The sequence below is a fragment of the Lactuca virosa genome, chromosome 1 (genome assembly GCF_052849685.1).
Source record: "Lactuca virosa cultivar CGN04683 chromosome 1, Lactuca_virosa_CGN04683_v6, whole genome shotgun sequence".
Classification (NCBI taxonomy): Eukaryota; Viridiplantae; Streptophyta; class Magnoliopsida; order Asterales; family Asteraceae; genus Lactuca; species Lactuca virosa.
In genome coordinates this window covers 262211847-262230338 of record NC_136426.1, presented here as the reverse complement: position 1 = coordinate 262230338, position 18492 = coordinate 262211847, and the positions used below count along the sequence as shown (strand labels likewise).

The window sequence follows — 18492 nt, the reverse complement described above, 5'->3', positions numbered from 1 at the left end:
GGAACCCACGTGACCGATCGGCTCCGTTCCAAAAATACGAAGACCATCAACCATGAAGCGGAGGCCACCCGAGCATAGAAATAGCAAGAAAGAAAAAAAAACAAAAAAAAACCGCACGTAAAATCTAAAAAAACGCAAACGGACAACGAAAAAGGGGGGTGCAACACGAGGACTTCCCATGGGGTCACCCATCCTAGTACTACTCTCGCCCAAGCACGCTTAACTGCGGAGTTCTGATGGGATCCGGTGCATTAGTGCTGGTATGATCGCACCCGAAATACTGTCCATGCTTATTGTTTGTATGTCTTAAAAGACGCAGAGCCTCCTTTGTTTTCGTACGCGAGGCGTGGGACCCACGTGACCGATCGGCTCCGTTCCAAAAATACGAAGACCATGAACCATGAAACGGAGGCCACCCGAGCATAGAAATAGCAAGAAAAAAAAAACAAAAAAAAACCGCACGTAAAATCTAAAAATACGCAAACGGTCAACGAAAAAGGGGGGGTGCAACACGAGGACTTCCCAGGGGGTCACCCATCCTAGTACTATTCTCGCCCAAGCACGCTTAACTGCGGAGTTCTGATGGGATCCGGTGCATTAGTGCTGGTATGATCGCACCCGAAATACTATCCATGCTTATTGCTTTTATGTCTTAAAAGACGCCGAACCTCCTTTGTTTTCGTACGCGAGGCGTGGAACCCACGTGACCGATCGGCTCCGTTCCAAAAATACGAAAACCATCAACCATGAAGCGGTGGCCACCCGAGCATAAAAATAGCAAGAAAGAAAACAAAAAAAAAACGCACGTAAAATCTAAAAAAACGCAAACGGGCAACGAAAAAGAGGGGGGGGGTGCAACACGAGAACTTCCCAGGGGGTCACCCATCATAGTACTACTCTCGCCCAAGCACGCTTAACTATGGAGTTCTGATGGGATCCGGTGCATTAGTGCTGGTATGATAGCACCCGAAATACTATCAATGCTTATTGCTTTTATGTCTTAAAAGACGCAGAACCTCCTTTGTTTTCGTACGCGAGGCGTGGAACCCACGTGACCGATCGGCTCCGTTCCAAAAATACGAAAACCATCAACAATGAAGCGGAGGCCACCCGAGCATAGAAATAGCAAGAAAGAAAAAAAAACCGCACGTAAAATCTAAAAAAACGCAAACGGACAACGACAAAGGGGGTGCAACACGAGGACTTCCCAGGGGGTCACCCATCCTAGTACTACTCTCGCCCAAGCACGCTTAACTGCGGAGTTCTGATGGGATCCGGTGCATTAGTGCTGGTATGATCGCACCCGAAATACTATCCATGCTTATTGCTTTTATGTCTTAAAAGACGCAGAACCTCCTTTGTTTTCGTACGCGAGGCGTGGAACCCACGTGACCGATCGGCTCCGTTCCAAAAATACGAAAACCATCAACCATGAAGCGGAGGCCACCCGAGCATAGAAATAGCAAGAAAGAAAAAAAAACAAAAAAAAACCGCACGTAAAATCTAAAAAAACGCAAACGGACAACGAAAAAGGGGGGGTGCAACACGAGGACTTCCCAGGGGGTCACCCATCCTAGTACTACTCTCGCCCAAGCACGCTTAACTGCGGAGTTCTGATGGGATCCGGTGCATTAGTGCTGGTATGATCGCACCCGAAATACTATCCATGCTTATTGCTTTTATGTCTTAAAAGACGCAGAACCTCCTTTGTTTTCGTACGCGAGGCGTGGGACCCACGTGACCGATCGGCTCCGTTCCAAAAATACGAAAACCATCAACCATGAAGCGGAGGCCACCCGAGCATAGAAATAGCAAGAAAGAAAAAAAAAACCGCACGTAAAATCTAAAAAAACGCAAACGGACAACGAAAAAGGGGGTGCAACACGAGGACTTCCCAAGGGGTCACCCATCCTAGTACTACTCTCGCCCAAGCACGCTTAACTGCGGAGTTCTGATGGGATCCGGTGCATTAGTGCTGGTATGATCGCACCCGATATACTATCCATGCTTATTGCTTTTATGTCTTAAAAGACGCAGAACCTCCTTTGTTTTCGTACGCGAGGCGTGGAACCCACGTGACCGATCGGCTCCGTTCCAAAAATACGAAAACCATCAACCATGAAGCGGTGGCCATCCGAGCATAGAAATAGCAAGAAAGAAAAAAAAACCGCACGTAAAATCTAAAAAAACGCAAACGGACAACGAAAAAGGGGGGTGCAACACGAGGACTTCCCAGCGGGTCACCCATCCTAGTACTACTCTCGCCCAAGCATGCTTAACTGCGGAGTTCTGATGGGATCCGGTGCATTAATGCTGGTATGATCGCACCCGAAATACTATCCATGCTTATTGCTTTTATGTTTTAAAAGACGCAGAACCTCCTTTGTTTTCGTACGCGAGGCGTGGGACCCACGTGACCGATCGGCTCCGTTCCAAAAATACGAAAACCATCAACCATGAAGCGGAGGCCACCCGAGCATAGAAATAGCAAGAAAGAAAAAAAAACAAAAAAAAAACCGCACGTAAAATCTAAAAAAACGCAAACGGACAACGAAAAAGGGGGGGTGCAACACGAGGACTTCCCAGGGGGTCACCCATCCTAGTACTACTCTCGCCCAAGCACGCTTAACTGCGGAGTTCCGATGGGATTCGGTGCATTAGTGCTCATATGATCGCACCCGAAATACTATCCATGCTTATTGCTTTTATGTCTTAAAAGACGCAGAACTTCCTTTGTTTTCGTACGCGAGGCGTGGAACCCACGTGACCGATCGGCTCCGTTCCAAAAATACGAAAACCATCAACCATGAAGCGGAGGCCACCCGAGCATAGAAATAGCAAGAAAGAAAAAAAACAAAAAAAAACCGCACGTAAAATCTAAAAAAACGCAAACGGACAACGAAAAAGGGGGGTGCAACACGAGGACTTCCCAGGGGGTCACCCATCCTAGTACTACTCTCGCCCAAGCACGCTTAACTGCGGAGTTCTGATGGGATCCGGTGCATTAGTGCTGGTATGATCGCACCCGAGATACTATCCATGCTTATTGCTTGTATGTCTTAAAAGACGCAGAACCTCCTTTGTTTTCGTACGCGAGGCGTGGGACCTACGTGACCGATCGGCTCCGTTCCAAAAATACGAAGACCATGAACCATGAAACGAAGGCCAGCCGAGCATAGAAATAGCAAAAAAGAAAAAAAAACAAAAAAAACCGCACGTAAAATCTAAAAAAACGCAAACGGACAACGATAAAGGGGGGTGCAACACGAGGACTTCCCAGGGGGTCACCCATCCTAGTACTACTCTCGCCCAAGCACGCTTAACTGCGGAGTTCTGATGGGATCCGGTGCATTAGTGCTGGTATGATCGCACCCGAAATACTATCCATGCTTATTGCTTGTATGTCTTAAAAGACGCAGAACCTCCTTTGTTTTCGTACGCGAGGCGTGGGACCCACGTGACCGATCAGCTCCGTTCCAAAAATACGAAGACCATCAACCATGAAGCGGAGGCCACCCGAGCATAGAAATAGCAAGAAAGAAAAAAAAACAAAAAAAAACCGCACGTAAAATCTAAAAAAACGCAAACGGACAACGAAAAAGGGGGTGCAACACGAGGACTTCCCATGGGGTCACCCATCCTAGTACTACTCTCGCCCAAGCACGCTTAACTGCGGAGTTCTGATGGGATCCGGTGCATTAGTGCTGGTATGATCGCACCCGAAATACTGTCCATGCTTATTGCTTGTATGTCTTAAAAGACGTAGAACCTCCTTTGTTTTCGTACGCGAGGCGTGGGACCCACGTGACCGATCGGCTCCGTTCCAAAAATACGAAGACCATGAACCATGAAACGGAGGCCACCCGAGCATAGAATTAGCAAGAAAAAAAAACAAAAAAAAACCGCACGTAAAATCTAAAAAAACGCAAACGGACAACGAAAAAGGGGGGGTGCAACACGAGGACTTCCCAGGGGGTCACCCATCCTAGTACTATTCTCGCCCAAGCACGCTTAACTGCGGAGTTCTGATGGGATCCGGTGCATTAGTGCTGGTATGATCGCACCCAAAATACTATCCATGCTTATTGCTTTTATGTCTTAAAAGACGCAGAACCTCCTTTGTTTTCGTACGCGAGGCGTGGAACCCACGTGACCGATCGGCTCCGTTCCAAAAATACGAAAACCATCAACCATGAAGCGGTGGCCACCCGAGCATAGAAATAGCAAGAAAGAAAACAAAAAAAAACCGCACGTAAAATCTAAAAAAACGCAAACGGGCAACGAAAAAGGGGGGGGGGTGCAACACGAGAACTTCCCAGGGGGTCACCCATACTAGTACTACTCTCGCCCAAGCACGCTTAACTGCGGAGTTCTGATGGGATCCGGTGCATTAGTGCTGGTATGATAGCACCCGAAATACTATCCATGCTTATTGCTTTTATGTCTTAAAAGACGCAGAACCTCCTTTGTTTTCGTACGCGAGGCGTGGGACCCACGTGACCGATCGGCTCCGTTCCAAAAATACGAAAACCATCAACCATGAAGCGGAGGCCACCCGAGCATAGAAATAGAAAGAAAGAAAAAAAAACAAAAAAAAACCGCACGTAAAATCTAAAAAAACGCAAACGGACAACGAAAAAGGGGGTGCAACACGAGGACTTCCCATGGGGTCACCCATCCTAGTACTACTCTCGCCCAAGCACGCTTAACTGCGGAGTTCTGATGGGATCCGGTGCATTAGTGCTGGTATGATCGCACCCGAAATACTGTCCATGCTTATTGCTTGTATGTCTTAAAAGACGCAGAACCTCCTTTGTTTTCGTACGCGAGGCGTGGGACCCACGTGACCGATCGGCTCCGTTCCAAAAATACGAAGACCATGAACCATGAAACGGAGGCCACCCGAGCATAGAAATAGCAAGAAAAAAAAAACAAAAAAAAACCGCACGTAAAATCTAAAAAAACGCAAACGGACAACGAAAAAAGGGGGTGCAACACGAGGACTTCCCATGGGGTCACCCATCCTAGTACTACTCTCGCCCAAGCACACTTAACTGCGGAGTTCTGATGGGATCCGGTGCATTAGTGCTGGTATGATCGCACCCGAAATACTGTCCATGCTTATTGCTTGTATGTCTTAAAAGACGTAGAACCTCCTTTGTTTTCGTACGCGAGGCGTGGGACCCACGTGACCGATCGGCTCCGTTCCAAAAATACGAAGACCATGAACCATGAAACGGAGGCCACCCGAGCATAGAATTAGCAAGAAAAAAAAAACAAAAAAAAACCGCACGTAAAATCTAAAAAAACGCAAACGGACAACGAAAAAGGGGGGGTGCAACACGAGGACTTCCCAGGGGGTCACCCATCCTAGTACTATTCTCGCCCAAGCACGCTTAACTGCGGAGTTCTGATGGGATCCGGTGCATTAGTGCTGGTATGATCGCACCCGAAATACTATCCATGCTTATTGCTTTTATGTCTTAAAAGACGCAGAACCTCCTTTGTTTTCGTACGCGAGGCGTGGAACCCACGTGACCGATCGGCTCCGTTCCAAAAATACGAAAACCATCAACCATGAAGCGGTGGCCACCCGAGCATAGAAATAGCAAGAAAGAAAACAAAAAAAAACCGCACGTAAAATCTAAAAAAACGCAAACGGGCAACGAAAAAGGGGGGGGGGGGTGCAACACGAGAACTTCCCAGTGGGTCACCCATCCTAGTACTACTCTCGCCCAAGCACGCTTAACTGCGGAGTTCTGATGGGATCCGGTGCATTAGTGCTGGTATGATCGCACCCGAAATACTATCCATGCTTATTGCTTTTATGTCTTAAAAGACGCAGAACCTCCTTTGTTTTCGTACGCGAGGCGTGGGACCCACGTGACCGATCGGCTCCGTTCCAAAAATACGAAAACCATCAACCATGAAGCGGAGGCCACCCGAGCATAGAAATAGCAAGAAAGAAAAAAAAACAAAAAAAAAACCGCACGTAAAATCTAAAAAAACGCAAACGGACAACGAAAAAGGGGGGGTGCAACACGAGGACTTCCCGGGGGGTCACCCATCCTAGTACTATTCTCGCCCAAGCACGCTTGACTGCGGAGTTCTGATGGGATCCGGTGCATTAGTGCTAGTATGATCGCACCCGAAATACTATCCATGCTTATTGCTTGTATGTCTTAAAAGACGCAGAACCTCCTTTGTTTTCGTACGCGAGGCGTGGGACCTACGTGACCGATCGGCTCCGTTCCAAAAATACGAAGACCATGAACCATGAAACGAAGGCCACCCGAGTATAGAAATAGCAAAAAAGAAAAAAAAAACAAAAAAAACCGCACGTAAAATCTAAAAAAACGCAAACGGACAACGAAAAAGGGGGGTGCAACACGAGGACTTCCCAGGGGGTCACCCATCCTAGTACTATTCTCGCCCAAGCACGCTTAACTGCGGAGTTCTGATGGGATCCGGTGCATTAGTGCTGGTATGATCGCACCCGAAATACTATCCATGCTTATTGCTTGTATGTCTTAAAAGACGCAGAACCTCCTTTGTTTTCGTACGCGAGGCGTGGGACCCACGTGACCGATCAGCTCCGTTCCAAAAATACGAAGACCATCAACCATGAAGCGGAGGCCACCCGAGCATAGAAATAGCAAGAAAGAAAAAAAAACAAAAAAAAACCGCACGTAAAATCTAAAAAAACGCAAACGGACAACGAAAAAGGGGGTGCAACACGAGGACTTCCCATGGGGTCACCCATCCTAGTACTACTCTCGCCCAAGCACGCTTAACTGCGGAGTTCTGATGGGATCCGGTGCATTAGTGCTGGTATGATCGCACCCGAAATACTGTCCATGCTTATTGCTTGTATGTCTTAAAAGACGCAGAACCTCCTTTGTTTTCGTACGCGAGGCGTGGGACCCACGTGACCGATCGGCTCCGTTCCAAAAATACGAAGACCATGAACCATGAAACGGAGGCCACCCGAGCATAGAATTAGCAAGAAAAAAAAAAAAAAAACCGCACGTAAAATCTAAAAAAACGCAAACGGACAACGAAAAAGGGGGGGTGCAACACGAGGACTTCCCAGGGGGTCACCCATCCTAGTACTATTCTCGCCCAAGCACGCTTAACTGCGGAGTTCTGATGGGATCCGGTGCATTAGTGCTGGTATGATCGCACCCGAAATACTATCCATGCTTATTGCTTTTATGTCTTAAAAGACGCAGAACCTCCTTTGTTTTCGTACGCGAGGCGTGGAACCCACGTGACCGATCGGCTCCGTTCCAAAAATACGAAAACCATCAACCATGAAGCGGTGGCCACCCGAGCATAGAAATAGCAAGAAAGAAAACAAAAAAAAACCGCACGTAAAATCTAAAAAAACGCAAACGGGCAACGAAAAAAAGGGGGGGGGGGGTGCAACACGAGAACTTCCCAGGGGGTCACCCATACTAGTACTACTCTCGCCCAAGCACGCTTAACTGCGGAGTTCTGATGGGATCCGGTGCATTAGTGCTGGTATGATAGCACCCGAAATACTATCCATGCTTATTGCTTTTATGTCTTAAAAGACGTAGAACCTCCTTTGTTTTCGTACGCGAGGCGTGGGACCCACGTGACCGATCGGCTCCGTTCCAAAAATACGAAAACCATCAACCATGAAGCGGAGGCCACCCGAGCATAGAAATAGAAAGAAAGAAAAAAAAAACCGCACGTAAAATCTAAAAAAACGCAAACGGACAACGAAAAAGGGGGGTGCAACACGAGGACTTCCCAGGGGGTCACCCATCCTAGTACTACTCTCGCCCAAGCACGCTTAACTGCGGAGTTCTGATGGGATCCGGTGCATTAGTGCTGGTATGATCGCACACGAAATACTATCCATGCTTATTGCTTTTATGTCTTAAAAGACGCAGAACCTCCTTTGTTTTCGTACGCGAGGCGTGGAACCCACGTGACCGATCGGCTCCGTTCCAAAAATACGAAAAGCATCAACCATGAAGCGGAGGCCACCCGAGCATAGAAATAGAAAGAAAGAAAAAAAAAACCGCACGTAAAATCTAAAAAAACGCAAACGGACAACGAAAAAGGGGGGTGCAACACGAGGACTTCCCAGGGGGTCACCCATCCTAGTACTACTCTCGCCCAAGCATGCTTAACTGCGGAGTTCTGATGGGATCCGGTGCATTAGTGCTGGTATGATAGCACCCGAAATACTATCCATGCTTATTGCTTTTATGTCTTAAAAGACGCAGAACCTCCTTTGTTTTCGTACGCGAGGCGTGGGACCCACGTGACCGATCGGCTCCGTTCCAAAAATACGAAAACCATCAACCATGAAGCGGAGGCCACCCGAGCATAGAAATAGAAAGAAAGAAAAAAAAAACCGCACGTAAAATCTAAAAAAACGCAAACGGACAACGAAAAAGGGGGGTGCAACACGAGGACTTCCCAGGGGGTCACCCATCCTAGTACTACTCTCGCCCAAGCACGCTTAACTGCGGAGTTCTGATGGGATCCGGTGCATTAGTGCTGGTATGATCGCACACGAAATACTATCCATGCTTATTGCTTTTATGTCTTAAAAGACGCAGAACCTCCTTTGTTTTCGTACGCGAGGCGTGGAACCCACGTGACCGATCGGCTCCGTTCCAAAAATACGAAAACCATCAACCATGAAGCAGAGGCCACCCGAGCATAGAAATAGCAAGAAAGAAAAAAAAAACAAAAAAAAACCGCACGTAAAATCTAAAAAAACGCAAACGGGCAACGAAAAAAGGGGGGGGGGGGGGTGCAACACGAGGACTTCCCAGGGGGTCACCCATCCAAGTACTACTCTCGCCCAAGCACGCTTAACTGTGGAGTTCTGATGGGATCCGGTGCATTAGTGCTGGTATGATAGCACCCGAAATACTATCCATGCTTATTGCTTTTATGTCTTAAAAGACGCAGAACCTCCTTTGTTTTCGTACGCGAAGCGTGGGACCCACGTGACCGATCGGCTTCGTTCCAAAAATACGAAAACCATCAACCATGAAGCGGAGGCCACCCGAGCATAGAAATAGCAAGAAAGAAAAAAAACCGCACGTAAAATCTAAAAAAACGCAAACGGACAACGAAAAAGGGGGGTGCAACACGAGGACTTCCCAGTGGGTCACCCATCCTAGTACTACTCTCGCCCAAGCACGCTTAACTGCGGAGTTCTGATGGGATCCGGTGCATTAGTGCTGGTATGATCGCACCCGAAATACTATCCATGCTTATTGCTTTTATGTCTTAAAAGACGCAGAACCTCCTTTGTTTTCGTACGCGAGGCGTGGGACCCACGTGACCGATCGGCTCCGTTCCAAAAATACGAAAACCATCAACCATGAAGCGGAGGCCACCCGAGCATAGAAATAGCAAGAAAGAAAAAAAAACAAAAAAAAAACCGCACGTAAAATCTAAAAAAACGCAAACGGACAACGAAAAAGGGGGGGTGCAACACGAGGACTTCCCGGGGGGTCACCCATCCTAGTACTATTCTCGCCCAAGCACGCTTGACTGCGGAGTTCTGATGGGATCCGGTGCATTAGTGCTGGTATGATCGCACCCGAAATACTATCCATGCTTATTGCTTGTATGTCTTAAAAGACGCAGAACCTCCTTTGTTTTCGTACGCGAGGCGTGGGACCCACGTGACCGATCAGCTCCGTTCCAAAAATACGAAGACCATCAACCATGAACCGGAGGCCACCCGAGCATAGAAATAGCAAGAAAGAAAAAAAAACAAAAAAAAAACCGCACGTAAAATCTAAAAAAACGCAAACGGACAACGAAAAAGGGGGGTGCAACACGAGGACTTCCCATGGGGTCACCCATCCTAGTACTACTCTCGCCCAAGCACGCTTAACTGCGGAGTTCTGATGGGATCTGGTGCATTAGTGCTGGTATGATCGCACCCGAAATACTGTCCATGCTTATTGTTTATATGTCTTAAAAGACGCAGAACCTCCTTTGTTTTCGTAGGCGAGGCGTGGGACCCACGTGACCGATCGGCTCCGTTCCAAAAATACGAAGACCATGAACTATGAAACGGAGGCCACCCGAGCATAGAAATAGCAAGAAAAAAAAAACAAAAAAAAACCGCACGTAAAATCTAAAAAAACGCAAACGGACAACGAAAAAGGGGGGGTGCAACACGAGGACTTCCCAGGGGGTCACCCATCCTAGTACTATTCTCGCCCAAGCACGCTTAACTGCGGAGTTCTGATGGGATCCGGTGCATTAGTGCTGGTATGATCGCACCCGAAATACTATCCATTCTTATTGCTTTTATGTCTTAAAAGACGCAGAACCTCCTTTGTTTTCGTACGCGAGGCGTGGAACCCACGTGACCGATCGGCTCCGTTCCAAAAATACGAAAACCATCAACCATGAAGCGGTGGCCACCCGAGCATAGAAATAGCAAGAAAGAAAACAAAAAAAAAACGCACGTAAAATCTAAAAAAACGCAAACGGGCAACGAAAAAGGGGGGGGGGGGTGCAACACAAAAACTTCCCAGGGGGTCACCCATCCTAGTACTACTCTCACCCAAGCACGCTTAACTGTGGAGTTCTGATGGGATCCGGTGCATTAGTGCTGGTATGATAGCACCCGAAATATTATCCATGCTTATTGCTTTTATGTCTTAAAAGACGCAGAACCTCCTTTGTTTTCGTACGCGAGGCGTGGGACCCACGTGACCGATCGGCTCCGTTCCAAAAATACGAAAACCATCAACCATGAAGCGGAGGCCACCCGAGCATAGAAATAGCAAGAAAGAAAAAAAAACCGCACGTAAAATCTAAAAAAACGCAAACGGACAACGAAAAAGGGGGTGCAACACGAGGACTTCCCAGGGGGTCACCCATCCTAGTACTACTCTCGCCCAAGCACGCTTTACTGCGGAGTTCTGATGGGATCCGGTGCATTAGTGCTGGTATGATCGCACCCGAAATACTATCCATGCTTATTGCTTTTATGTCTTAAAAGACGCAGAACCTCCTTTGTTTTCGTACGCGAGGCGTGGAACCCATGTGACCGATCGGCTCCGTTCCAAAAATACGAAAACCATCAACCATAAAGCGGAGGCCACCCGAGCATAGAAATAGCAAGAAAGAAAAAAAAACAAAAAAAACCGCACGTAAAATCTAAAAAAACGCAAACGGACAACGAAAAAGGTGGGTGCAACACGAGGACTTCCCAGGGGGTCACCCATCCTAGTACTACTCTCGCCCAAGCACGCTTAACTGCAGAGTTCTGATGGGATCCGGTGCATTAGTGCTGGTATGATCGCACCCGAAATACTATCCATGCTTATTGCTTGTATGTCTTAAAAGACGCAGAACCTCCTTTGTTTTCGTACGCGAGGCGTGGGACCCACGTGACCGATCGGCTCCGTTCCAAAAATACGAAGACCGTGAACCATGAAACGAAGGCCACCCGAGCATAGAAATAGCAAGAAAGAAAAAAAAAACAAAAAAAAACCGCACGTAAAATCTAAAAAAACGCAAACGGACAACGAAAAAGGGGGGTGCAACACGAGGACTTCCCAGGGGGTCACCCATCCTAGTACTACTCTCGCCCAAGCACGCTTAACTGCGGAGTTCTGATGGGATCTGGTGCATTAGTGCTGGTATGATCGCACCCGAAATACTATCCATGCTTATTGCTTGTATGTCTTAAAAGACGCAGAACCTCCTTTGTTTTCGTACGCGAGGCGTGAGACCCACGTGACCGATCAGCTCCGTTCCAAAAATACGAAGACCATCAACCATGAACCGGAGGCCACCCGAGCATAGAAATAGCAAGAAAGAAAAAAAAACAAAAAAAAAACCGCACGTAAAATCTAAAAAAACGCAAACGGACAACGAAAAAGGGGGGTGCAACACGAGGACTTCCCATGGGGTCACCCATCCTAGTACTACTCTCGCCCAAGCACGCTTAACTGCGGAGTTCTGATGGGATCTGGTGCATTAGTGCTGGTATGATCGCACCCGAAATACTGTCCATGCTTATTGTTTATATGTCTTAAAAGACGCAGAACCTCCTTTGTTTTCGTAGGCGAGGCGTGGGACCCACGTGACCGATCGGCTCCGTTCCAAAAATACGAAGACCATGAACCATGAAACGGAGGCCACCCGAGCATAGAAATAGCAAGAAAAAAAAAACAAAAAAAAACCGCACGTAAAATCTAAAAAAACGCAAACGGACAACGAAAAAGGGGGGGTGCAACACGAGGACTTCCCAGGGGGTCACCCATCCTAGTACTATTCTCGCCCAAGCACGCTTAACTGCGGAGTTCTGATGGGATCCGGTGCATTAGTGCTGGTATGATCGCACCCGAAATACTATCCATTCTTATTGCTTTTATGTCTTAAAAGACGCAGAACCTCCTTTGTTTTCGTACGCGAGGCGTGGAACCCACGTGACCGATCGGCTCCGTTCCAAAAATACGAAAACCATCAACCATGAAGCGGTGGCCACCCGAGCATAGAAATAGCAAGAAAGAAAACAAAAAAAAAACGCACGTAAAATCTAAAAAAACGCAAACGGGCAACGAAAAAGGGGGGGGGGGTGCAACACAAGAACTTCCCAGGGGGTCACCCATCCTAGTACTACTCTCACCCAAGCACGCTTAACTGTGGAGTTCTGATGGGATCCGGTGCATTAGTGCTGGTATGATAGCACCCGAAATATTATCCATGCTTATTGCTTTTATGTCTTAAAAGACGCAGAACCTCCTTTGTTTTCGTACGCGAGGCGTGGGACCCACGTGACCGATCGGCTCCGTTCCAAAAATACGAAAACCATCAACCATGAAGCGGAGGCCACCCGAGCATAGAAATAGCAAGAAAGAAAAAAAAACCGCACGTAAAATCTAAAAAAACGCAAACGGACAACGAAAAAGGGGGTGCAACACGAGGACTTCCCAGGGGGTCACCCATCCTAGTACTACTCTCGCCCAAGCACGCTTAACTGCGGAGTTCTGATGGGATCCGGTGCATTAGTGCTGGTATGATCGCACCCGAAATACTATCCATGCTTATTGCTTTTATGTCTTAAAAGACGCAGAACCTCCTTTGTTTTCGTACGCGAGGCGTGGAACCCATGTGACCGATCGGCTCCGTTCCAAAAATACGAAAACCATCAACCATAAAGCGGAGGCCACCCGAGCATAGAAATAGCAAGAAAGAAAAAAAAACAAAAAAAAACCGCACGTAAAATCTAAAAAAACGCAAACGGACAACGAAAAAGGTGGGTGCAACACGAGGACTTCCCAGGGGGTCACCCATCCTAGTACTACTCTCGCTCAAGCACGCTTAACTGCAGAGTTCTGATGGGATCCGGTGCATTAGTGCTGGTATGATCGCACCCGAAATACTATCCATGCTTATTGCTTGTATGTCTTAAAAGACGCAGAACCTCCTTTGTTTTCGTACGCGAGGCGTGGGACCCACGTGACCGATCGGCTCCGTTCCAAAAATACGAAGACCATGAACCATGAAACGAAGGCCACCCGAGCATAGAAATAGCAAGAAAGAAAAAAAAAACAAAAAAAAACCGCACGTAAAATCTAAAAAAACGCAAACGGACAACGAAAAAGGGGGGTGCAACACGAGGACTTCCCAGGGGGTCACCCATCCTAGTACTACTCTCGCCCAAGCACGCTTAACTGCGGAGTTCTGATGGGATCTGGTGCATTAGTGCTGGTATGATCGCACCCGGAATACTATCCATGCTTATTGCTTGTATGTCTTAAAAGACGCAGAACCTCCTTTGTTTTCGTACGCGAGGCGTGGGACCCACGTGACCGATCAGCTCCGTTCCAAAAATACGAAGACCATCAACCATGAAGCGGAGGCCACCCGAGCATAGAAATAGCAAGAAAGAAAAAAAAACAAAAAAAAACCGCACGTAAAATCTAAAAAAACGCAAACGGACAAAGAAAAAGGGGGGTGCAACACGAGGACTTCCCATGGGGTCACCCATCCTAGTACTACTCTCGCCCAAGCACGCTTAACTGCGGAGTTCTGATGGGATCCGGTGCATTAGTGATGGTATGATCGCACCCGAAATACAGTCCATGCTTATTGCTTGTATGTCTTAAAAGACACAGAACCTCCTTTGTTTTCGTACGCGAGGCGTGGGACCCACGTGACCGATCGGCTCCGTTCCAAAAATACGAAGACCATGAACCATGAAACGGAGGCCACCCGAGCATAGAAATAGCAAGAAAAAAAAACAAAAAAAAACCGCACGTAAAATCTAAAAAAACGCAAACGGACAACGAAAAAGGGGGGTGCAACACGAGGACTTCAAAGGGGGTCACCCATCCTAGTACTACTCTCGCCCAAGCACGCTTAACTGCGGAGTTCTGATGGGATCCGGTGCATTAGTGCTGGTATGATCGCACCCGAAATACTATCCATGCTTATTGCTTTTATGTCTTAAAAGACGCAGAACCTCCTTTGTTTTCGTACGCGAGGCGTGGAACCCACGTGACCGATCGGCTCCGTTCCAAAAATACGAAAACCATCAACCATGAAGCGGAGGCCACCCGAGCATAGAAATAGCAAGAAAGAAAAAAAAACAAAAAAAAACCGCACGTAAAATCTAAAAAAACGCAAACGGGCAACGAAAAAGGGGGGGGGGTGCAACACGAGGACTTCCCAGGGGGTCACCCATCCTAGTACTACTCTCGCCCAAGCACGCTTAACTGCGGAGTTCTGGTGGGATCCGGTGCATTAGTGCTGGTATGATAGCACCCGAAATACTATCCATGCTTATTGCTTTTATGTCTTAAAAGACGCAGAACCTCCTTTGTTTTCGTACGCGAGGCGTGGGACCCACGCGACCGATCGGCTCCGTTCCAAAAATACGAAAACCATCAACCATGAAGCGGAGGCCACCCGAGCATAGAAATAGCAAGAAAGAAAAAAAAAACCGCACGTAAAATCTAAAAAAACGCAAACGGACAACGAAAAAGGGGGGGTGCAACACGAGGACTTCCCAGGGGGTCACCCATCCTAGTACTACTCTCGCCCAAGCACGCTTAACTGCGGAGTTCTGATGGGATCCGGTGCATTAGTGCTGGTATGATCGCACCCGAAATACTATCCATGCTTATTGATTTTATGTCTTAAAAGACGCAGAACCTCCTTTGTTTTCGTACGCGAGGCGTGGGACCCACGTGACCGATCGGCTCCGTTCCAAAAATACGAAACCATCAACCATGAAGCGGAGGCCACCCGAGCATACAAATAGCAAGAAAGAAAAAAAAAACAAAAAAAAAACCGCACGTAAAATCTAAAAAAACGCAAACGGACAACGAAAAAGGGGGGTGCAACACAAGGACTTCCCAAGGGATCACTTATCCTAGTACTACTCTCGCCCAAGCACACTTAACTGCGGAGTTCTGATGCGATCCGGTGCATTAGTGCTGGTATGATCGCACCCGAAATACTATCCATGCTTATTGCTTGTATGTCTTAAAAGACGCAGAACCTCCTTTGTTTTCGTACGCGAGGCGTGGGACCCACGTGACCGATCGGCTCCGTTCCAAAAATACGAAGACCATGAACCATGAAATGGAGGCCACCCGAGCATAGAAATAGCAAGAAAGAAAAAAAAACAAAAAAAAAACCGGACGTAAAATCTAAAAAAACGCAAACGGACAACGAAAAAGGGGGGTGCAACACAAGGACTTCCCAGGGGATCACTTATCCTAGTACTACTCTCGCCCAAGCACGCTTAACTGCGGAGTTCTGATGCGATCCGGTGCATTAGTGCTGGTATGATCGCACCCGAAATACTATCCATGCTTATTGCTTGTATGTCTTAAAAGACGCAGAACCTCCTTTGTTTTCGTACGCGAGGCGTGGGACCCACGTGACCGATCGGCTCCGTTCCAAAAATACGAAGACCATGAACCATGAAATGGAGGCCACCCGAGCATAGAAATAGCAAGAAAGAAAAAAAAACAAAAAAAAACCGCACGTAAAATCTAAAAAAACGCAAACGGACAACGAAAAAGGGGGGTGCAACACGAGGACTTCCCAGGGGGTCACCCATCCTAGTACTACTCTCGCCCAAGCACGCTTAACTGCGGAGTTCTGATGGGATCCGGTGCATTAGTGCTGGTATGATCGCACCCGAAATACTATCCATGCTTATTGTTTGTATGTCTTAAAAGACGCAGAACCTCCTTTGTTTTCGTACGCGAGGCGTGGGACCCACGTGACCGATCGGCTCCGTTCCAAAAATACGAAGACCATGAACCATGAAACGAAGGCCACCCGAGCATAGAAATAACAAGAAAGAAAAAAAAAACAAAAAAAAACCGCACGTAAAATCAAAAAAAACGCAAACGGACAACGAAAAAGGGGGGTGCAACACGAGGACTTCCCAGGGGGTCACCCATCCTAGTACTACTCTCGCCCAAGCACGCTTAACTGCGGAGTTCTGATGGGATCCGGTGCATTAGTGCTGGTATGATCGCACCCGAAATACTATCCATGCTTATTGCTTGTATGTCTTAAAAGACGCAGAACCTCCTTTGTTTTCGTACGCGAGGCGTGGGACCCACGTGACCGATCAGCTCCGTTCCAAAAATACGAAGACCATCAACCATGAAGCGGAGGCCACCCGAGCATAGAAATAGCAAGAAAGAAAAAAAAAACAAAAAAACCGCACGTAAAATCTAAAAAAACGCAAACGGACAAAGAAAAAGGGGGGTGCAACACGAGGACTTCCCATGGGGTCACCCATCCTAGTACTACTCTCGCCCAAGCACGCTTAACTGCGGAGTTCTGATGGGATCCGGTGCATTAGTGCTGGTATGATCGCACCCGAAATACAGTCCATGCTTATTGCTTGTATGTCTTAAAAGACACAGAACCTCCTTTGTTTTCGTACGCGAGGCGTGGGACCCACGTGACCGATCGGCTCCGTTCCAAAAATACGAAGACCATGAACCATGAAACGGAGGCCACCCGAGCATAGAAATAGCAAGAAAAATAAAACAAAAAAAAACCGCACGTAAAATCTAAAAAAACGCAAACGGACATAGAAAAAGGGGGGGTGCAACACGAGGACTTCACAGGGGGTCACCCATCCTAGTACTACTCTCGCCCAAGCACGCTTAACTGCGGAGTTCTGATGGGATCCGGTGCATTAGTGCTGGAATGATCGCACCCGAAATACTATCCATGCTTACTGCTTTTATGTCTTAAAAGACGCAGAACCACCTTTGTTTTCGTACGCGAGGCGTGGAACCCACGTGACCGATCGGCTCCGTTCCAAAAATACGAAAACCATCAACCATGAAGCGGAGGCCACCCGAGCATAGAAATAGCAAGAAAGAAAAAAAAACAAAAAAAAACCGCACGTAAAATCTAAAAAAACGCAAACGGGCAACGAAAAAGGGTGGGGGGGGTGCAACACGAGGACTTCCCAGGGGGTCACCCATCCTAGTACTACTCTCGCCCAAGCACGCTTAACTGCGGAGTTCTGATGGGATCCGGTGCATTAGTGCTGGTATGATAGCACCCGAAATACTATCCATGCTTATTGCTTTTATGTCTTAAAAGACGCAGAACCTCCTTTGTTTTCGTACGCGAGGCGTGGGACCCACGTGACCGATCGGCTCCGTTCCAAAAATACGAAACCATCAACCATGAAGCGGAGGCCACCCGAGCATACAAATAGCAAGAAAGAAAAAAAAAACAAAAAAAAAACCGCACGTAAAATCTAAAAAAACGCAAACGGACAACGAAAAAGGGGGGTGCAACACAAGGACTTCCCAAGGGATCACTTATCCTAGTACTACTCTCGCCCAAGCACGCTTAACTACGGAGTTCTGATGCGATCCGGTGCATTAGTGATGGTATGATCGCACCCGAAATACTATCCATGCTTATTGCTTGTATGTCTTAAAAGACGCAGAACCTCCTTTGTTTTCGTACGCGAGGCGTGGGACCCACGTGACCGATCGGCTCCGTTCCAAAAATACGAAGACCATGAACCATGAAATGGAGGCCACCCGAGCATAGAAATAGCAAGAAAGAAAAAAAAACAAAAAAAAAACCGCACGTAAAATCTAAAAAAACGCAAACGGACAACGAAAAAGGGGGGTGCAACACAAGGACTTCCCAGGGGATCACTTATCCTAGTACTACTCTCGCCCAAGCACGCTTAACTGCGGAGTTCTGATGCGATCCGGTGCATTAGTGCTGGTATGATCGCACCCGAAATACTATCCATGCTTATTGCTTGTATGTCTTAAAAGACGCAGAACCTCCTTTGTTTTCGTACGCGAGGCGTGGGACCCACGTGACCGATCGGCTCCGTTCCAAAAATACGAAGACCATGAACCATGAAACGGAGGCCACCCGAGCATAGAAATAGCAAGAAAAATAAAACAAAAAAAAACCGCACGTAAAATCTAAAAAAACGCAAACGGA

The 18492-nt window shown here is 47.5% G+C and overlaps 53 non-coding genes across 53 annotated transcripts; all 53 read right to left on the bottom strand.

Moving 5' to 3' along the window:
- Nucleotides 1-155: 155 nt before the first annotated feature.
- Nucleotides 156-274, bottom strand: LOC145152863 (5S ribosomal RNA). The gene has a single exon (XR_013733385.1). It is a non-coding gene; the product is annotated as a 5S ribosomal RNA (ribosomal RNA).
- Nucleotides 275-501: 227 nt separating this feature from the next.
- LOC145153840 (5S ribosomal RNA) lies at nucleotides 502-620 on the bottom strand. The gene has a single exon (XR_013734329.1). It is a non-coding gene; the product is annotated as a 5S ribosomal RNA (ribosomal RNA).
- Nucleotides 621-849: 229 nt separating this feature from the next.
- Nucleotides 850-968, bottom strand: LOC145145649 (5S ribosomal RNA). Its single transcript, XR_013726612.1, has one exon. It is a non-coding gene; the product is annotated as a 5S ribosomal RNA (ribosomal RNA).
- Nucleotides 969-1186: 218 nt separating this feature from the next.
- LOC145136232 (5S ribosomal RNA) lies at nucleotides 1187-1305 on the bottom strand. Its single transcript, XR_013720330.1, has one exon. It is a non-coding gene; the product is annotated as a 5S ribosomal RNA (ribosomal RNA).
- A 230-nt stretch (nucleotides 1306-1535) lies between these two features.
- Nucleotides 1536-1654, bottom strand: LOC145136163 (5S ribosomal RNA). Its single transcript, XR_013720266.1, has one exon. It is a non-coding gene; the product is annotated as a 5S ribosomal RNA (ribosomal RNA).
- Nucleotides 1655-1873: 219 nt separating this feature from the next.
- On the bottom strand, nucleotides 1874-1992 carry LOC145153425 (5S ribosomal RNA). Its single transcript, XR_013733934.1, has one exon. It is a non-coding gene; the product is annotated as a 5S ribosomal RNA (ribosomal RNA).
- Nucleotides 1993-2211: 219 nt separating this feature from the next.
- Nucleotides 2212-2330, bottom strand: LOC145155687 (5S ribosomal RNA). Its single transcript, XR_013736116.1, has one exon. It is a non-coding gene; the product is annotated as a 5S ribosomal RNA (ribosomal RNA).
- Nucleotides 2331-2561: 231 nt separating this feature from the next.
- LOC145149974 (5S ribosomal RNA) lies at nucleotides 2562-2680 on the bottom strand. The gene has a single exon (XR_013730808.1). It is a non-coding gene; the product is annotated as a 5S ribosomal RNA (ribosomal RNA).
- Nucleotides 2681-2908: 228 nt separating this feature from the next.
- LOC145136091 (5S ribosomal RNA) lies at nucleotides 2909-3027 on the bottom strand. The gene has a single exon (XR_013720228.1). It is a non-coding gene; the product is annotated as a 5S ribosomal RNA (ribosomal RNA).
- Nucleotides 3028-3255: 228 nt separating this feature from the next.
- LOC145136019 (5S ribosomal RNA) lies at nucleotides 3256-3374 on the bottom strand. Its single transcript, XR_013720182.1, has one exon. It is a non-coding gene; the product is annotated as a 5S ribosomal RNA (ribosomal RNA).
- A 228-nt stretch (nucleotides 3375-3602) lies between these two features.
- On the bottom strand, nucleotides 3603-3721 carry LOC145152861 (5S ribosomal RNA). Its single transcript, XR_013733383.1, has one exon. It is a non-coding gene; the product is annotated as a 5S ribosomal RNA (ribosomal RNA).
- A 226-nt stretch (nucleotides 3722-3947) lies between these two features.
- LOC145153839 (5S ribosomal RNA) lies at nucleotides 3948-4066 on the bottom strand. Its single transcript, XR_013734328.1, has one exon. It is a non-coding gene; the product is annotated as a 5S ribosomal RNA (ribosomal RNA).
- A 228-nt stretch (nucleotides 4067-4294) lies between these two features.
- On the bottom strand, nucleotides 4295-4413 carry LOC145144110 (5S ribosomal RNA). Its single transcript, XR_013725128.1, has one exon. It is a non-coding gene; the product is annotated as a 5S ribosomal RNA (ribosomal RNA).
- A 228-nt stretch (nucleotides 4414-4641) lies between these two features.
- On the bottom strand, nucleotides 4642-4760 carry LOC145152859 (5S ribosomal RNA). Its single transcript, XR_013733382.1, has one exon. It is a non-coding gene; the product is annotated as a 5S ribosomal RNA (ribosomal RNA).
- A 226-nt stretch (nucleotides 4761-4986) lies between these two features.
- Nucleotides 4987-5105, bottom strand: LOC145154624 (5S ribosomal RNA). Its single transcript, XR_013735090.1, has one exon. It is a non-coding gene; the product is annotated as a 5S ribosomal RNA (ribosomal RNA).
- Nucleotides 5106-5332: 227 nt separating this feature from the next.
- LOC145153838 (5S ribosomal RNA) lies at nucleotides 5333-5451 on the bottom strand. Its single transcript, XR_013734327.1, has one exon. It is a non-coding gene; the product is annotated as a 5S ribosomal RNA (ribosomal RNA).
- A 230-nt stretch (nucleotides 5452-5681) lies between these two features.
- Nucleotides 5682-5800, bottom strand: LOC145154287 (5S ribosomal RNA). The gene has a single exon (XR_013734765.1). It is a non-coding gene; the product is annotated as a 5S ribosomal RNA (ribosomal RNA).
- Nucleotides 5801-6031: 231 nt separating this feature from the next.
- On the bottom strand, nucleotides 6032-6150 carry LOC145146418 (5S ribosomal RNA). The gene has a single exon (XR_013727364.1). It is a non-coding gene; the product is annotated as a 5S ribosomal RNA (ribosomal RNA).
- A 229-nt stretch (nucleotides 6151-6379) lies between these two features.
- Nucleotides 6380-6498, bottom strand: LOC145153837 (5S ribosomal RNA). Its single transcript, XR_013734326.1, has one exon. It is a non-coding gene; the product is annotated as a 5S ribosomal RNA (ribosomal RNA).
- A 228-nt stretch (nucleotides 6499-6726) lies between these two features.
- Nucleotides 6727-6845, bottom strand: LOC145152858 (5S ribosomal RNA). Its single transcript, XR_013733381.1, has one exon. It is a non-coding gene; the product is annotated as a 5S ribosomal RNA (ribosomal RNA).
- A 223-nt stretch (nucleotides 6846-7068) lies between these two features.
- On the bottom strand, nucleotides 7069-7187 carry LOC145153835 (5S ribosomal RNA). Its single transcript, XR_013734325.1, has one exon. It is a non-coding gene; the product is annotated as a 5S ribosomal RNA (ribosomal RNA).
- Nucleotides 7188-7419: 232 nt separating this feature from the next.
- On the bottom strand, nucleotides 7420-7538 carry LOC145144108 (5S ribosomal RNA). The gene has a single exon (XR_013725126.1). It is a non-coding gene; the product is annotated as a 5S ribosomal RNA (ribosomal RNA).
- Nucleotides 7539-7758: 220 nt separating this feature from the next.
- Nucleotides 7759-7877, bottom strand: LOC145154521 (5S ribosomal RNA). Its single transcript, XR_013734994.1, has one exon. It is a non-coding gene; the product is annotated as a 5S ribosomal RNA (ribosomal RNA).
- A 220-nt stretch (nucleotides 7878-8097) lies between these two features.
- Nucleotides 8098-8216, bottom strand: LOC145145925 (5S ribosomal RNA). The gene has a single exon (XR_013726876.1). It is a non-coding gene; the product is annotated as a 5S ribosomal RNA (ribosomal RNA).
- A 220-nt stretch (nucleotides 8217-8436) lies between these two features.
- Nucleotides 8437-8555, bottom strand: LOC145154520 (5S ribosomal RNA). Its single transcript, XR_013734993.1, has one exon. It is a non-coding gene; the product is annotated as a 5S ribosomal RNA (ribosomal RNA).
- A 239-nt stretch (nucleotides 8556-8794) lies between these two features.
- Nucleotides 8795-8913, bottom strand: LOC145145895 (5S ribosomal RNA). Its single transcript, XR_013726847.1, has one exon. It is a non-coding gene; the product is annotated as a 5S ribosomal RNA (ribosomal RNA).
- Nucleotides 8914-9131: 218 nt separating this feature from the next.
- On the bottom strand, nucleotides 9132-9250 carry LOC145154740 (5S ribosomal RNA). Its single transcript, XR_013735200.1, has one exon. It is a non-coding gene; the product is annotated as a 5S ribosomal RNA (ribosomal RNA).
- Nucleotides 9251-9481: 231 nt separating this feature from the next.
- Nucleotides 9482-9600, bottom strand: LOC145143775 (5S ribosomal RNA). The gene has a single exon (XR_013724806.1). It is a non-coding gene; the product is annotated as a 5S ribosomal RNA (ribosomal RNA).
- Nucleotides 9601-9830: 230 nt separating this feature from the next.
- On the bottom strand, nucleotides 9831-9949 carry LOC145135949 (5S ribosomal RNA). The gene has a single exon (XR_013720136.1). It is a non-coding gene; the product is annotated as a 5S ribosomal RNA (ribosomal RNA).
- A 227-nt stretch (nucleotides 9950-10176) lies between these two features.
- LOC145153833 (5S ribosomal RNA) lies at nucleotides 10177-10295 on the bottom strand. The gene has a single exon (XR_013734323.1). It is a non-coding gene; the product is annotated as a 5S ribosomal RNA (ribosomal RNA).
- Nucleotides 10296-10525: 230 nt separating this feature from the next.
- Nucleotides 10526-10644, bottom strand: LOC145149575 (5S ribosomal RNA). The gene has a single exon (XR_013730431.1). It is a non-coding gene; the product is annotated as a 5S ribosomal RNA (ribosomal RNA).
- A 218-nt stretch (nucleotides 10645-10862) lies between these two features.
- Nucleotides 10863-10981, bottom strand: LOC145154788 (5S ribosomal RNA). Its single transcript, XR_013735250.1, has one exon. It is a non-coding gene; the product is annotated as a 5S ribosomal RNA (ribosomal RNA).
- A 228-nt stretch (nucleotides 10982-11209) lies between these two features.
- Nucleotides 11210-11328, bottom strand: LOC145138652 (5S ribosomal RNA). The gene has a single exon (XR_013721647.1). It is a non-coding gene; the product is annotated as a 5S ribosomal RNA (ribosomal RNA).
- A 230-nt stretch (nucleotides 11329-11558) lies between these two features.
- LOC145155587 (5S ribosomal RNA) lies at nucleotides 11559-11677 on the bottom strand. Its single transcript, XR_013736020.1, has one exon. It is a non-coding gene; the product is annotated as a 5S ribosomal RNA (ribosomal RNA).
- A 230-nt stretch (nucleotides 11678-11907) lies between these two features.
- LOC145135938 (5S ribosomal RNA) lies at nucleotides 11908-12026 on the bottom strand. The gene has a single exon (XR_013720133.1). It is a non-coding gene; the product is annotated as a 5S ribosomal RNA (ribosomal RNA).
- Nucleotides 12027-12253: 227 nt separating this feature from the next.
- Nucleotides 12254-12372, bottom strand: LOC145153832 (5S ribosomal RNA). The gene has a single exon (XR_013734322.1). It is a non-coding gene; the product is annotated as a 5S ribosomal RNA (ribosomal RNA).
- A 229-nt stretch (nucleotides 12373-12601) lies between these two features.
- Nucleotides 12602-12720, bottom strand: LOC145148413 (5S ribosomal RNA). Its single transcript, XR_013729299.1, has one exon. It is a non-coding gene; the product is annotated as a 5S ribosomal RNA (ribosomal RNA).
- Nucleotides 12721-12938: 218 nt separating this feature from the next.
- LOC145135946 (5S ribosomal RNA) lies at nucleotides 12939-13057 on the bottom strand. The gene has a single exon (XR_013720134.1). It is a non-coding gene; the product is annotated as a 5S ribosomal RNA (ribosomal RNA).
- A 229-nt stretch (nucleotides 13058-13286) lies between these two features.
- Nucleotides 13287-13405, bottom strand: LOC145147276 (5S ribosomal RNA). The gene has a single exon (XR_013728183.1). It is a non-coding gene; the product is annotated as a 5S ribosomal RNA (ribosomal RNA).
- Nucleotides 13406-13635: 230 nt separating this feature from the next.
- On the bottom strand, nucleotides 13636-13754 carry LOC145155586 (5S ribosomal RNA). The gene has a single exon (XR_013736019.1). It is a non-coding gene; the product is annotated as a 5S ribosomal RNA (ribosomal RNA).
- A 229-nt stretch (nucleotides 13755-13983) lies between these two features.
- Nucleotides 13984-14102, bottom strand: LOC145144986 (5S ribosomal RNA). The gene has a single exon (XR_013725981.1). It is a non-coding gene; the product is annotated as a 5S ribosomal RNA (ribosomal RNA).
- Nucleotides 14103-14327: 225 nt separating this feature from the next.
- On the bottom strand, nucleotides 14328-14446 carry LOC145143838 (5S ribosomal RNA). Its single transcript, XR_013724870.1, has one exon. It is a non-coding gene; the product is annotated as a 5S ribosomal RNA (ribosomal RNA).
- A 233-nt stretch (nucleotides 14447-14679) lies between these two features.
- LOC145146000 (5S ribosomal RNA) lies at nucleotides 14680-14798 on the bottom strand. Its single transcript, XR_013726949.1, has one exon. It is a non-coding gene; the product is annotated as a 5S ribosomal RNA (ribosomal RNA).
- A 221-nt stretch (nucleotides 14799-15019) lies between these two features.
- On the bottom strand, nucleotides 15020-15138 carry LOC145135884 (5S ribosomal RNA). The gene has a single exon (XR_013720109.1). It is a non-coding gene; the product is annotated as a 5S ribosomal RNA (ribosomal RNA).
- A 230-nt stretch (nucleotides 15139-15368) lies between these two features.
- LOC145149537 (5S ribosomal RNA) lies at nucleotides 15369-15487 on the bottom strand. The gene has a single exon (XR_013730394.1). It is a non-coding gene; the product is annotated as a 5S ribosomal RNA (ribosomal RNA).
- Nucleotides 15488-15717: 230 nt separating this feature from the next.
- On the bottom strand, nucleotides 15718-15836 carry LOC145148651 (5S ribosomal RNA). The gene has a single exon (XR_013729525.1). It is a non-coding gene; the product is annotated as a 5S ribosomal RNA (ribosomal RNA).
- Nucleotides 15837-16065: 229 nt separating this feature from the next.
- On the bottom strand, nucleotides 16066-16184 carry LOC145135816 (5S ribosomal RNA). The gene has a single exon (XR_013720051.1). It is a non-coding gene; the product is annotated as a 5S ribosomal RNA (ribosomal RNA).
- A 230-nt stretch (nucleotides 16185-16414) lies between these two features.
- Nucleotides 16415-16533, bottom strand: LOC145135732 (5S ribosomal RNA). Its single transcript, XR_013720007.1, has one exon. It is a non-coding gene; the product is annotated as a 5S ribosomal RNA (ribosomal RNA).
- Nucleotides 16534-16761: 228 nt separating this feature from the next.
- Nucleotides 16762-16880, bottom strand: LOC145152857 (5S ribosomal RNA). Its single transcript, XR_013733380.1, has one exon. It is a non-coding gene; the product is annotated as a 5S ribosomal RNA (ribosomal RNA).
- A 227-nt stretch (nucleotides 16881-17107) lies between these two features.
- LOC145142371 (5S ribosomal RNA) lies at nucleotides 17108-17226 on the bottom strand. Its single transcript, XR_013723438.1, has one exon. It is a non-coding gene; the product is annotated as a 5S ribosomal RNA (ribosomal RNA).
- Nucleotides 17227-17461: 235 nt separating this feature from the next.
- On the bottom strand, nucleotides 17462-17580 carry LOC145155891 (5S ribosomal RNA). The gene has a single exon (XR_013736319.1). It is a non-coding gene; the product is annotated as a 5S ribosomal RNA (ribosomal RNA).
- A 230-nt stretch (nucleotides 17581-17810) lies between these two features.
- LOC145150523 (5S ribosomal RNA) lies at nucleotides 17811-17929 on the bottom strand. The gene has a single exon (XR_013731344.1). It is a non-coding gene; the product is annotated as a 5S ribosomal RNA (ribosomal RNA).
- A 230-nt stretch (nucleotides 17930-18159) lies between these two features.
- LOC145148649 (5S ribosomal RNA) lies at nucleotides 18160-18278 on the bottom strand. Its single transcript, XR_013729524.1, has one exon. It is a non-coding gene; the product is annotated as a 5S ribosomal RNA (ribosomal RNA).
- Nucleotides 18279-18492: the final 214 nt, after the last annotated feature.